The sequence below is a fragment of the Dermacentor silvarum genome, chromosome 10, assembly GCF_013339745.2.
Source record: "Dermacentor silvarum isolate Dsil-2018 chromosome 10, BIME_Dsil_1.4, whole genome shotgun sequence".
Lineage (NCBI taxonomy): Eukaryota > Metazoa > Arthropoda > Arachnida > Ixodida > Ixodidae > Dermacentor > Dermacentor silvarum.
Genome location: NC_051163.1, coordinates 157452419 through 157466382, shown reverse-complemented (window position 1 = coordinate 157466382; position 13964 = coordinate 157452419). Strand labels below are relative to the sequence as shown.

The 13964-nt window shown below is 52.6% G+C and overlaps 1 protein-coding gene across 2 annotated transcripts in view; it reads right to left on the bottom strand.

Moving 5' to 3' along the window:
• Nucleotides 1-457: 457 nt before the first annotated feature.
• LOC125940963 (uncharacterized) overlaps nucleotides 458-13964 on the bottom strand; it is a 20694-nt gene continuing 7187 nt past the window's right edge. The window contains exon 2 of one of the 2 annotated variants that reach the window (XM_049657761.1): nucleotides 458-475. The gene's annotated coding sequence lies outside the window, so the exon portion shown is untranslated. Of the gene's footprint in view, nucleotides 476-4927; nucleotides 4946-13964 lie in introns of those variants that run through there. The other variant, XM_049657760.1, reaches the window with a different exon arrangement.

The following is a 13964-nucleotide window of genomic DNA, read 5'->3' as shown; positions in this document are numbered from 1 at the left end:
CGCGCGCTTTCACGGGGAGTGAACGCACGGCGGAGAACCAACGCGCGTTCTGTGCCGTGCTCCATTAAGGGCTGCAGAAGTAGGCGTCTCTTTCCTCCTTTACAATCACCATATATGTAGAGCAAACGCGCTTTCTTCTGACGCACGAAAGGCCATGGGGGGGGGGGGGGGGGGGGCAGGGAGGCGACGTTTAGCTGCGGCACCAAGTGCCTATTTATATCAGAGGCTCCGGCAACAGTCACCAACGCCGCACGCATTTTGTGCGAACGCGGGCAAAACGCCGACGGCGTCGACAACAGTGCTGTGTGTTGCCGGTGCTGCTGCATGTCCAAGTTTGCACAGCGGATAAAACTACTATCCTTACTCCGTATAGCTCTCTACTAAGTTGCTATCGCAATTGATGCTTCGCCTTTCGGGTGAAACTGCGACAACTTTTTTAGACATTCATCAGCACCTGTTTGTGTTGTCATTGTACCTGACGGCCATAATCACAGCCTTGTGGTCGCTAAAGTGTACAGTCAGAGGGTCTTTGAGAAGCATGCGCACGTCACAGTTTCGGGTAAAGGCGAGATCAATGCAACTTCCGTGAATGGTAGTCGGACACTTGGACTCGGCGGAGGCACACTGCATAGAGTACTTTGTCCGCATGTACTCCACCAACCACTCGCCGCTCTTCTTTCTCACGTCCACGTTAAAGTCACCAACCAAGACGACGGGGTTAGATACTTTGGAGCGCACACACACACTTTCCATTGCCGCGTCCAGTTGCGCGGCAACGGCGTCACGAGCGAGGTTGAACGCGAGGTACACGGTCACCACAAAGACTCCGTCTCCGGTGTAGGCAAGGGTGTAGAAGTCTTTGTACGGAGACGTGTCTCGAACGGGCGAGGTGGCAACGGCATGCGATATGAGGTTCCCATACACGTTAGCAACGAGATTAACGCCGCAGTATTCGCCGTCCTTGCCGCTTCGAGCAAAGTAGTACTCGTTGACGGCGTCGTCGGCACCATCGTCACACAGACCACCACTGACACTAGGGCAGACGCGGCGATCGAGAACGAGAAGCGAGGACTGCCGTTGCAGTCGCAGTTCGTTCGGCATCACGCGCTCTTCGCTTCGCAGCCTTGTCTTCCGCTTCTCCTCCGGTTGAGGATGACGTTGAAGCTACTGCAGTGACGTCACCTCCAGCGAGAGGTGTAATGCTCGGGTTGGATTGTAATACACTTCTTGCTAGGTGTACCGTTGCCGTCAGACATTCGCCTTCACCGACTTCTGCCATCGCCTTGAGAGGCGCCCATCCAGCGAACGGTCGAGAGTGAGGCGCGCGCTTCACTCCATTGATATATACGTGCGATCGAGCGAACGGGAGAGTGGGGCGCAGGGAGGAGAGAGAGCGAACGGCGAGAGAAGGAGCTGCGAAGCACTGTACCTACCCTCTCCTACACTCTCTCCACACACGCGGGAGCTCCGCGGAGTTCCCAGTTCCCGCGATGCGAGCGCGCCAAAGCGCGATCCTCCTCTCCACTCACTCTCCGCTACTCCGCCCGCACCAGTGCTCCGGTTGCTAGGGGCGAGGATAAGCGCCCGCGCCCGCAGCTGTTGCTATAGGAGAGGGAGTGAGAGCGGAGAGATAACACCTGCCGGCGCGCGGACACCGACAGACGCCTGACATGCCCCGACTAAGAAATGCATTCGCATTTAAAAACAGGTGCGGCCTGCTGTGTCGCGTCGCCGTCAATGGGCGAGCGCGTCTCGGCTAAAGTTGAGAGTTGCAGCCGCTGTTTTAAGGGCGAAGCTCCTTAGGTTGTGGGCCTGACCTCCTCTGTAGTATGTAGTAGTAATAGGTAGCCACGTCTACTTTTAAGAAAAAAAAAAACACCGCATATCCACGGGGTGAATGATGCTGAGTGGGCGAAGCTCCGGAGGGAATCATCGGTAAACCGAGTATCTTCCGTGTAATTCGCCCAGTCTCGCCGCACTAAATCGAACGATTGACTTCCACCAATGACACGCGCCATATGTGACGTCATTCCTATTTTATAACAGCGCCCTTCATTATAATTGCACCATCTCCCGCTTAATGGGACGCTAGCACAAACGCGTTAGAAACGTGCAGTAGTCTCCAGTAAGGGGGAGAGGCCACAGCGTCTTACGCAGCCGTTTACACATGCAGGAACGTGCACCGCGTTTGCCGACGCCATCACATGACTGCTGAGAGAGTATAACCCCCGTATTCATAAACGCTCGTCGACTTGAACTTGACTTGCCACCGCCTTCAACGCGTTTCGAACGCGTTACCCAAGGCGGTGGCAAGTCAAGTTCAAGTCGAGGAGCGTTTATGAAAACGGGGGTAAGACGGAGAGGCCACAGCGTCTTACACCAGCTTCTTACACGGGCCGTAACGCGCTAGCACAAACGTGTGTCCATGTGCGATTCGTGGCGTAGTGGATAGCGCCGCGCGTTCGGAAGCGAGGGGTCCCTGGTTCGATTCCGCGCTACGGACACAACTTTCGAAATTTTTAGGGGCGAAGCTCCTTAGGGTCTGCGTCTGTCCCTCCTCTGTAGTCTGTAATAGTAGTCGTCGTTGTAGGTAGCCACGTCTACTTTTATGAGAAAAAAAAATTCCGAAAGTTACGTCCGTAGCGCGGAATCGAAACAGGGACCTCTCGCTTCCGAACGCGCGCCGCTAACCACTACGCCACGAAGCGCACATGGACGCACGCACCACGATGACAATAAATACCCAACATTAATGAAAGACTGCGCGTTTCTAAAGCGTTTGTGCTAGCGCATTACGGCCCGTGTAAGAAGGTGTAAGACTCTGTGGCCTCTCCGCCTTAACCCCGTTTTGATAAACGCTCCTCGACTTGAACTTGACTTGCCACCGCCTTGGGCAGCGCGTTCGAAACGCGTTGAAGGCGGTGGCAAGTCAAGTTCAAGTCGAGGAGCGTTTATGAATACGGGGGTTATACTCTCTCAGCAGTCATGTGATGGCGTCGGCAAACGCGGTGCACGTTCCGGCATGTGTAAACGGCTGCGTAAGACGCTGCGGCCTCTCCGCCTTACTTGAGAGTACTGCACGTTTCTAATGCGTTTGTGCTGGCGTCCCCTTAAGCGGGAGATGGTGCAATTATAATGAAGGGCGCTGTTATAAAATAGGAATGACATCACATATGGCGCGTGTCATTGGTGGAAGTCAATCGTTCGATTTAGTGCGGCGAGACTGGGCGAATTACATGGAAGATTCACGGTTTACCGATGATTCCCTCCGGAGCTTCGCCCACTCATCATCATTCACCCCGTGTATATGCGGTGTTTTTTTTTTCATAAAAGTATACGTGGCTACCTACTACTACGACGACGACGACTACCACTACTACATACTACAGAGGAGAGACAGACCCACACCCTAAGGAGCTTCGCCCCTAAAAAGATTTCGTGACAACAGCCAACGGATAGAACTACCGATAACATTCGAGAAACTTCTAATACATACGTGCGTCGAGGAACAAGAATTGTTAGCCGATGAAAAGCAGTGACCAAAAAAAGATTAAGAATTGAATGGGCGACGCGCGGTACTCTGGCGACATCGGAACTACGCTTTGCTCTTTCATCTTTCGCTGTTGTGCTCGTTCGCTCGGTTCCGCCGCCGACGCTCGCAGCAGGAACGGTCCGGGCCATTAAGAGACGCGCTCTAAAAGAGAGGGAGAGGCGAAAAAAAAAGAAACATGAGGTAAGGAAAGAAGAACGTATACTTATAAAAAGAACAAACCTGTAACACAAAGAAACACACTTTCAACTTGTAACTTTAACGCAAACACTTACAGTGACAACGTTCAAGATAATCAAATAAAAGGCATACGCCGCCTACGAAGTTCTTCTTCGTCGTTTATTGCATATTAAGGTTCGGCGACGTCTTGTTAATATATCAATAAAGTTTTAGGTGCAACACCTGGAAAACTAAGCGGAATGTGTACAATGACAGCCATGGAGCTGTTTTAACCTTTTGGCTCCAGTGCGAATCTGCCGTGCGTACGCTTGTGAATAACCAACTTATCTGCGAAGATCTTACCCCGGTTGCCATCCGAGACAGCGTTTTGTATGCTTTGAGAGGTGATTTGTGGCACTATGTTGTCCTATATACGTTATGGGTGGCGCTCCCCTTACCACCGACACGGCCGCTGGATAAAATTGCCCCCACCTCCCCGAAGGGAATCGTGAGGAAATGCGAATGCATATCTTGCGCCGAGAGTACACGGCGTAGTAATTTTAATGGCGTAAATTAATGACGAGACGAGGATTTATACCGTAACCATTTATTATTCGATAGCAATTATATGGACACTCCAAAGCAGATTTCTGCCGTCGGCGTCGCCGTCGCCGTGAGGTTCCGTATGACGTCAATGGAGATGAAATCGTCGCCGCGCGCCGCCGAACGCTGTATGTGCGAGTGAAAGGGCGCGAGGGACGCGCGCTTTCACGGGGAGTGAACGCACGGCGGAGAACCAACGCGCGTTCTGTGCCGTGCTCCATTAAGGGCTGCAGAAGTAGGCGTCTCTTTCCTCCTTTACAATCACCATATATGTAGAGCAAACGCGCTTTCTTCTGACGCACGAAAGGCCATGGGGGGGGGGGGGGGGGGGGGGCAGGGAGGCGACGTTTAGCTGCGGCACCAAGTGCCTATTTATATCAGAGGCTCCGGCAACAGTCACCAACGCCGCACGCATTTTGTGCGAACGCGGGCAAAACGCCGACGGCGTCGACAACAGTGCTGTGTGTTGCCGGTGCTGCTGCATGTCCAAGTTTGCACAGCGGATAAAACTACTATCCTTACTCCGTATAGCTCTCTACTAAGTTGCTATCGCAATTGATGCTTCGCCTTTCGGGTGAAACTGCGACAACTTTTTTAGACATTCATCAGCACCTGTTTGTGTTGTCATTGTACCTGACGGCCATAATCACAGCCTTGTGGTCGCTAAAGTGTACAGTCAGAGGGTCTTTGAGAAGCATGCGCACGTCACAGTTTCGGGTAAAGGCGAGATCAATGCAACTTCCGTGAATGGTAGTCGGACACTTGGACTCGGCGGAGGCACACTGCATAGAGTACTTTGTCCGCATGTACTCCACCAACCACTCGCCGCTCTTCTTTCTCACGTCCACGTTAAAGTCACCAACCAAGACGACGGGGTTAGATACTTTGGAGCGCACACACACACTTTCCATTGCCGCGTCCAGTTGCGCGGCAACGGCGTCACGAGCGAGGTTGAACGCGAGGTACACGGTCACCACAAAGACTCCGTCTCCGGTGTAGGCAAGGGTGTAGAAGTCTTTGTACGGAGACGTGTCTCGAACGGGCGAGGTGGCAACGGCATGCGATATGAGGTTCCCATACACGTTAGCAACGAGATTAACGCCGCAGTATTCGCCGTCCTTGCCGCTTCGAGCAAAGTAGTACTCGTTGACGGCGTCGTCGGCACCATCGTCACACAGACCACCACTGACACTAGGGCAGACGCGGCGATCGAGAACGAGAAGCGAGGACTGCCGTTGCAGTCGCAGTTCGTTCGGCATCACGCGCTCTTCGCTTCGCAGCCTTGTCTTCCGCTTCTCCTCCGGTTGAGGATGACGTTGAAGCTACTGCAGTGACGTCACCTCCAGCGAGAGGTGTAATGCTCGGGTTGGATTGTAATACACTTCTTGCTAGGTGTACCGTTGCCGTCAGACATTCGCCTTCACCGACTTCTGCCATCGCCTTGAGAGGCGCCCAGCCAGCCAACGGTCGAGAGTGAGGCGCGCGCTTCACTCCATTGATATATACGTGCGATCGAGCGAACGGGAGAGTGGGGCGCAGGGAGGAGAGAGAGCGAACGGCGAGAGAAGAAGCGGCGAAGCACTGCACCTACCCTCTCCTACATTCTCTCCACACAAGCGTAAGCCCCGCCGAGTTCCCAGTTCCCGCGATGCGAGCCCCCTCACACGCCAGAGCGCGATCCTCCTCTCGACTCACTCTCCGCTACTCCGCCCGCACCACTTGCTCCGGTTGCTAGGGGCGAAGATAAGCGCGCGCGCCCGCAGCTGTTGCTATGGGAGAGGGAGTGAGAGCCGAGAGATAACACCTGCCGGCGCGCGGACACCGACAGACGCCTGACATGCCCCGACTAAGAAATGCATTCGCATTTAAAAACAGGTGCGGCCTGCTGTGTCGCGTCGCCGTCAATGGGCGAGCGCGTCTCGGCAAAGTTGACAGTTGCAGCCGCTGTTTTAAGGGCGAAGCTCCTTAGGGTGTGGGTCTGCCCCTCCTCTGTAGTATGTAGTAGTAGTAGGTAGCCACGTCTACTTTTATGGGAAAAAAAAACACCGCATATCCACGGGGTGAATGATGATGAGTGGGCGAAGCTCCGGAGGGAATCATCGGTAAACCGAGTATCTTCCGTGTAATTCGCCCAGTCTCGCCGCACTAAATCGAACGATTGACTTCCACCAATGACACGCGCCATATGTGACGTCATTCCTATTTTATAACAGCGCCCTTCATTATAATTGCACCATCTCCCGCTTAATGGGACGCTAGCACAAACGCGTTAGAAACGTGCAGTAGTCTCCAGTAAGGGGGAGAGGCCACAGCGTCTTACGCAGCCGTTTACACATGCAGGAACGTGCACCGCGTTTGCCGACGCCATCACATGACTGCTGAGACAGTATAACCCCCGTATTCATAAACGCTCCTCGACTTGAACTTGACTTGCAACCGCCTTCAACGCGTTTCGAACGCGTTGCCCAAGGCGGTGGCAAGTCAAATTCAAGTCGAGGAGCGTTTATGAAAACGGGGGTAAGACGGAGAGGCCACAGCGTCTTACACCAGCTTCTTACACGGGCCGTAACGCGCTAGCACAAACGTGTGTCCATGTGCGATTCGTGGCGTAGTGGATAGCGCCGCGCGTTCGGAAGCGAGGGGTCCCTGGTTCGATTCCGCGCTACGGACACAACTTTCGGAATTTTTTAGGGGCGAAGCTCCTTAGGGTCTGGGTCTTTCCCTCCTCTGTAGTATGTAGTAGTAGTAGTCGTTGTAGGTAGCCACGTCTACTTTTATGAGAAAAGAAAATCCGAAAGTTACGTCCGTAGCGCGGAATCGAAACAGGGACCTCTCGCTTCCGAACGCGCGCCGCTAACCACTACGCCACGAAGCGCACATGGACGCACGCACCACGATGACAATAAATACCCAACATTAACGAAAGACTGCGCGTTTCTAAAGCGTTTGTGCTAGCGCGTTACGGCCCGTGTAAGAAGGTGTAAGACTCTGTGGCCTCTCCGCCTTAACCCCGTTTTCATAAACGCTCCTCGACTTGAACTTGACTTGCCACCGCCTTGGGCAGCGCGTTCGAAACGCGTTGAAGGCGGTGGCAAGTCAAGTTCAAGTCGAGGAGCGTTTATGAATACGGGGGTTATACTCTCTCAGCAGTCATGTGATGGCGTCGGCAAACGCGGTGCACGTTCCGGCATGTGTAAACGGCTGCGTAAGACGCTGCGGCCTCTCCGCCTTACTTGAGAGTACTGCACGTTTCTAATGCGTTTGTGCTGGCGTCCCCTTAAGCGGGAGATGGTGCAATTATAATGAAGGGCGCTGTTATAAAATAGGAATGACGTCACATATTGCGCGTGTCATTGGTGGAAGTCAATCGTTCGATTTAGTGCGGCGAGACTGGGTGAATTACACGGAAGATTCACGGTTTACCGATGATTCCCTCCGGAGCTTCGCCCACTCATCATCATTCACCCCGTGTATATGCGGTGTTTTTTTTTTTCATAAAAGTAGACGCGGCTACCTACTACTACGACGACGACGACTACTACTACTACATACTACAGAGGAGAGACAGACCCACACCCTAAGGAGCTTCGCCCCTAAAAAGATTTCGTGACAACAGCCAACGGATAGAACTACCGATAACATTCGAGAAACTTCTAATGCATACGTGCGTCGAGGAACAAGAATTGTTAGCCGATGAAAAGCAGTGACCAAAAAAAGATTAAGAAGTGAATGGGCGACGCGCGGTACTCTGGCGACATCGGAACTACGCTTTGCTCTTTCATCTTTCGCTGTTTTGCTCGTTCGCTCGGTTACGCCGCCGACGCTCGCAGCAGGAACGGACCGGGCCATTAAGAGACGCGCTCTAAAAGAGAGGGAGAGGCGGGAAAAAAAAAGAAACATGAGGTAAGGAAAGAAGAACGTATACTTATAAAAAGAACAAACCTGTAACACAAAGAAACACACTTTCAACTTATAACTTTAACGCAAACACTTACAGTGACAACGTTCAAGATAATAAAATAAAAGGCATACGCCGCCTACGAAGTTCTTCTTCGTCGTTTATTGCATATTAAGGTTCGGCGACGTCTTGTTAATATATCAATAAAGTTTTAGGTGCAACACCTGGAAAACTAAGCGGAATGTGTACAATGACAGCCATGGAGCTGTTTTAAGCTTTTGGCTCCAGTGCGAATCCGCCGTGCGTACGCTTGTGAATAACCAACTTATCTGCGAAGATCTTACCCCGGTTGCCATCCGAGACAGCGTTTTGTATGCTTTGAGAGGTGATTTGTGGCACTATGTTGTCCTATATACGTTATGGGTGGCGCTCCCCTTACCACCGACACGGCCGCTGGATAAAATTGCCCCCACCTCCCCGAAGGGAATCGTGAGGAAATGCGAATGCATTTCTTGCGCCGAGAGTACACGGCGCGTAGCAATTTTAATGGCGTAAATTAATGACGAGACGAGGATTTATACCGTAACCATTATTAAACAATTCATCAGCACCTGTTTGTGTTGTCATGTACCTGACGGCCATAATCACAGCCTTGTGGTCGCTAAAGTGTACAGTCAAAGGGTCTTTGAGAAGCATGCGCACGTCACAGTTTTCGGGTAAAGGTGAGATCAATGCAACTTCCGTGAATGGTAGTCGGACACTTGTCGGACTCGGCGGAGGCACACTGCATAGAGTACTTTGTCCGCATGTACTCCACCAACCACTCGCCGCTCTTCTTTCTCACGTCCACGTTAAAGTCACCAACCAAGACGACGGGGTTAGATACTTTGGAGCGCACACACACACTTTCCATAGCCGCGTCCAGTTGCGCGGCAACGGCGTCACGAGCGAGGTTGGACGCGAGGTACACGGTCACCACAAAGACTCCGTCTCCGGTGTAGGCAAGGGTGTAGAAGTCTTTGTACGGAGACGTGTCTCGAACGGGCGAGGTGGCAACGGCATGCGATATGAGGTTCCCGTACACGTTAGCAACGAGATTAACGCCGCAGTATTCGCCGTCCTTGCCGCTTCGAGCAAAGTAGTACTCGTTGACGGCGTCGTCGGCACCATCGTCACACAGACCACCACTGACACTAGGGCAGACGCGGCGATCGAGAACGAGAAGCGAGGACTGCCGTTGCTGTCGCAGTTCGTTCGGCATCACGCGCTCTTCGCTTCGCAGCCTTGTCTTCTGCTTCTCCTCCGGTTGAGGATGACGTTGAAGCTACTGCAGTGACGTCACCTCCAGCCAGAGGTGTAATGCTCGGGTTGGATTGTAATACACTTCTTGCTAGGTGTACCGTTGCTGTCAGACATTCGCCTTCACCGACTTCTGCCATCGCCTTGAGAGGCGCCCAGCCAGCGAACGGTCGAGAGTGAGGCGCGCGCTTCACTCCATTTATATATACGTGCGATCGAGCGAACGGGAGAGTGGGGCGCAGGGAGGAGAGAGAGCGAACGGCGAGAGAAGGAGCGGCGAAGCACTGCACCTACCCTCTCCTACATTCTCTCCACACACGCGGGAGCTCCGCCGACTTCCCAGTTCCCGCGATGCGAGCGCCCTCACACGCCAGAGCGCGATCCTCCTCTCCACTCACTCTCCGCTACTCCGCCCGCACCAGTGCTGCGGTTGCTAGGGGCGAGGATAAGCGCGCGCGCCCGCAGCTGTTGCTATGGGAGAGGGAGTGAGAGCGGAGAGATAACACCTGCCGGCGCGCGGACACCGACAGACGCCTGACATGCCCCGACTAAGAAATGCATTCGCATTTAAAAACAGGTGTGGCCTGCTGTGTCGCGTCGCCGTCAATGGGCGAGCGCGTCTCGGCAAAGTTGACAGTTGCAGCCGCTGTTTTAAGGGCGAAGCTCCTTAGGGTCTGGATCTGCCCCTCCTCTGTAGTATGTAGTAGTAGTAGGTAGCCACGTCTACTTTTATGAAAAAAAAATGTCACAGTTTCGCCCTAAGGACGAAGCAATGAATGCGATAGCAACACAGCAATGCCATACGAAGTAAGGTGAGCGGCTTTGGTAGCAATATGAATTGTAGTAAACATGAGCTGATTAAGTAAGCAGGTGTGCATCGCCGTAAGTAGACCGACATGAAGAGAGACTCGATGACCACGAGAAGGCGCCTGTGAAACGGTGGTGTTGATGAGAAGCGCTTCCCGTGGGCAGCGCGTGCGAAGGGACACACCAGTAGCGCTGCACTGCCGATCCGGGCAGCATTGCATGTGTAGCGTGCGTTGGAAAATGTGGCCCGACTATTACTAACTGAATGAACAAGCGTGGTGTGAGCGCGCACAAACAAACATGAATAGATCACACTGAATGACTGTAGACAACGACTGTCAAAACGCTGGCAGCAAGCAGCGGGCGAAGGTACGTGCGGTCTATCGCTTTAACGGAAACTGAGCGGCGAATGCACGTCGCATAAAGGTCAGAGCCGTGTGGAGATAAGCGACGGTGCGAGCGAGCGACGAGCGCGGTTGCTGGCAGAGTAGAAGTGCGCCCCCCCCCCCCCCCCCCCGCTCCCTCCGGCGCTGGCTTCCCGCTTCCTTGATTTCGCGTGGGAGATTGAGTGCGTTTGCTCTCCGTGATAGCGCGCGTCCCCGCACGCTTCCGCTCGGGCATACGGCGCGCGGCTACGATTTTATCTATAGGGAACCTGACGGCGACGACGACGCCGACGGCAGAAATACGGTTGAAGTTTCCATATAATTGCTATCGCAATAAAAAGTAAGCAGGTGTGCTGCGGCGTAAGTAGACCGACATGAAGAGAGACTCGATGACCACGAGAAGGCGCGTGTGAAACGGTGGTGTTGATGAGAAGCGCTTCCCGTGGGCAGCGCGTGCGAAGGGACACACCTGTAGTGCTGCACTGCCGATCCGGGCAGCATTGCATGTGTAGCGTGCGTTGGAAAATGTGACCCGACTATTACTAACTGAATGAACAAGCGTAGTGTGAGCGCGCACAAACAAACACAAATAGATCACACTGAATGACTGCAGGCAACGACCGTCAAAACTCTGGCAGCAAGCGGATACGCCGCAGCGGCGAAGGTACGTGCGGTCTATCGCTTCAACGGAAACTCAGCGGCGAATTCACGGAGCATAAAGGTCAGAGCCGTGTGGAGATAAGAGACGGTGCGAGCGAGCGACGAGCGCGGTTGTTGGCAGAGTGGAATCCTCCCCCCCCCCCCCCCCCCCCCGCTCCCTCCGGCGCTGGCTTCCCGCTTCCTTGCTTGCGCGTGGGAAGATTGAGTGCGTTCGCTCTCGCTCTCCGTGATAGCGCGCGTCCCCGCACGCTTCCGCTCGGGTATACGGCACGCGACGAAGATTTTATCTGTAGGGAACCTCACGGCGACGGCGACGCCGACGGCGATGACGGCGGCGACGCCGACGGCAGAAATCCGGTTGAAGTGTCCATAGAATTGCTATCGCAATAAAAAAAAAAACACCCGCATATCCACGGGGTGAATGATGAGTGGGCGAAGCTCCGGAGGGAATCATCGGTAAACCGTGAATCTTCCGTGTAATTCGCCCAGTCTCGCCGCACTAAATCGAACGATTGACTTCCACCAATGACACGCGCCATACGTGACGTCATTCCCATTTTATAACAGCGCCCTTCATTATAATTGCACCATCTCCCGCTTAATGGGACGCTAGCACAAACGCGTTAGAAACGTGCAGTACTCTCCAGTAAGGGGGAGAGGCCACAGCGTCTTACGCAGCCGTTTACACATGCCGGAACGTGCACCGCGTTTTCCGACGCCATCTGATGACTGCTGAGAGAGTATAACCCCCGTATTCATAAACGCTCCTCAACTTGAACTTGACTTGCCACCGCCTTCAACGCGTTTCGAACGCGCTGCCCAAGGCGGTGGCAAGTCAAGTTCAAGTCGAGGAGCGTTTATGAATACGGGGGTAAGGCGGAGATGCCACAGCGTCTTACACCAGCTTCTTACACGGGCCGTAACGCGCTAGCACAAACGTGTGTCCATGTGCGCTTCGTGGCGTAGTGGATAGCGCCGCGCGTTCGGAAGCGAGGGGTCCCTGGTTTGATTCTGCGCTACGGACACAACTTTCGGAATTTTTTAGGGGCGAAGCTCCTTAGGGTGTGGATCTGTCCCTCCTCTGTAGTATTTAGTAGTAGTCGTCGTTGTAGGTAGCCACGTCTACTTTTATGAGAAAAAAAATAACACGAAGTAAGAAACGAAGAAATTACGTTTATAAAGAGACCAACGTGTAGAGCACTTAAACACCTACAACTTATAACTTACAATCTTTAAACACATTGCTGTTTCTGCCCCATTGCTGCTCTCTCATCGACATCCCGACTAAAGGTCTGGACGAGCTTCGCCGCACTCTCCTCCCTGATGTGTTTCGCTTTCGGAATCATGGAAGGGATAATACCAAACCTTTGCCCAATTCTCCTCTGGCGCACGAAGCGGTTCATCCAGGTTGAGCTATATAATGTCAGTGAAAGGTAGAAACACGTTTCTTCGGTAATAATCTTCAGGGTTGACGAGTGGGATGTTTGCTTTGTCTAGTTGGCGAGTACCAATCCATACATTGGCCATTACTAAATCAAGTTGAATGAATGAATGAATGGGTTTATTTCTCCTGTTTACAACAGAAAGGAAGCAGAAGCTAAAGGCCATGTGGTCTGACAAAGGCTTCTGTCCAAACCTACCAAACCTACCACTGTGGGAAAAAAAATTCCAACGTATTCATCGGCTTATTCACGGGTTTTTCGTATTGCTTGCTGAACTACGTCGATATCGTTCATTGCCGCGGGGATGTCTACGTACTTCGCCTGCAGCTTTATCGACAGCGGCATTGTCATCGCTAGTACGTGCTCAGCGGTGTATAGAGTAAGGCTAAAAGACGGTGATAGCAACGCATGTAATAAGTTGTTTCCTTGATCTGACTTCAAAATGCCCTTTCATTTTGATTTATTCCAGTGTAGCAATAACCGCTTCAGACGAATCCACAAATTGAGGAGTTACTTGCGCGGCGACTGCGGGTACGTCGAACTGATCATGTCTCTTAGGTTGGCAGAGCGCATAGCTCATTTTCTAAAAAGAAATCGGCTGTTTCTTTCACTTTTCCAAAGCAGTTTCGGATATCGACGACAGAGCAGGCAGCGCAAAGCACCTCGTTGAGCAAGTGGTTGGCGTAGAGCGTGTATAGTGCGGATGGATATTTTTCACGCATGGCACCTTGTACCCCATTCGTTCCGTCAGCCATTGCACTGGCACCATCATATCCTTGTGTACTGAGATTTTCCATGTTGATACCTATTTCAATGAGAAATGTTGCAATATCTCCTACGAGGCCCCTACCGGTTCGACCTTACACGGGAACGAAATCTAAGAAAAGCTCCTCAATGCACTTGTGTTCCTTGTTTATATACTTAGCAAAAAATATTCAATTGTTCAGTGCCGAAATATCGGTTGTTTCATTGGCTAATATCGCAAAACAGCCTGCAGCATTGACATTTGAGGGAAGAAGCTCCCTAATAAGATCAGCAGAAATTTGTACATTTCGTTCTGACGGTTGAGTTAATGTAAGAGGCGTTGCAGGGGCACGGCACAAGGTGGTTCTCAAGGGCAATGGCACCGCAGTAGACACGCATACGCAACAGCGCTCTGA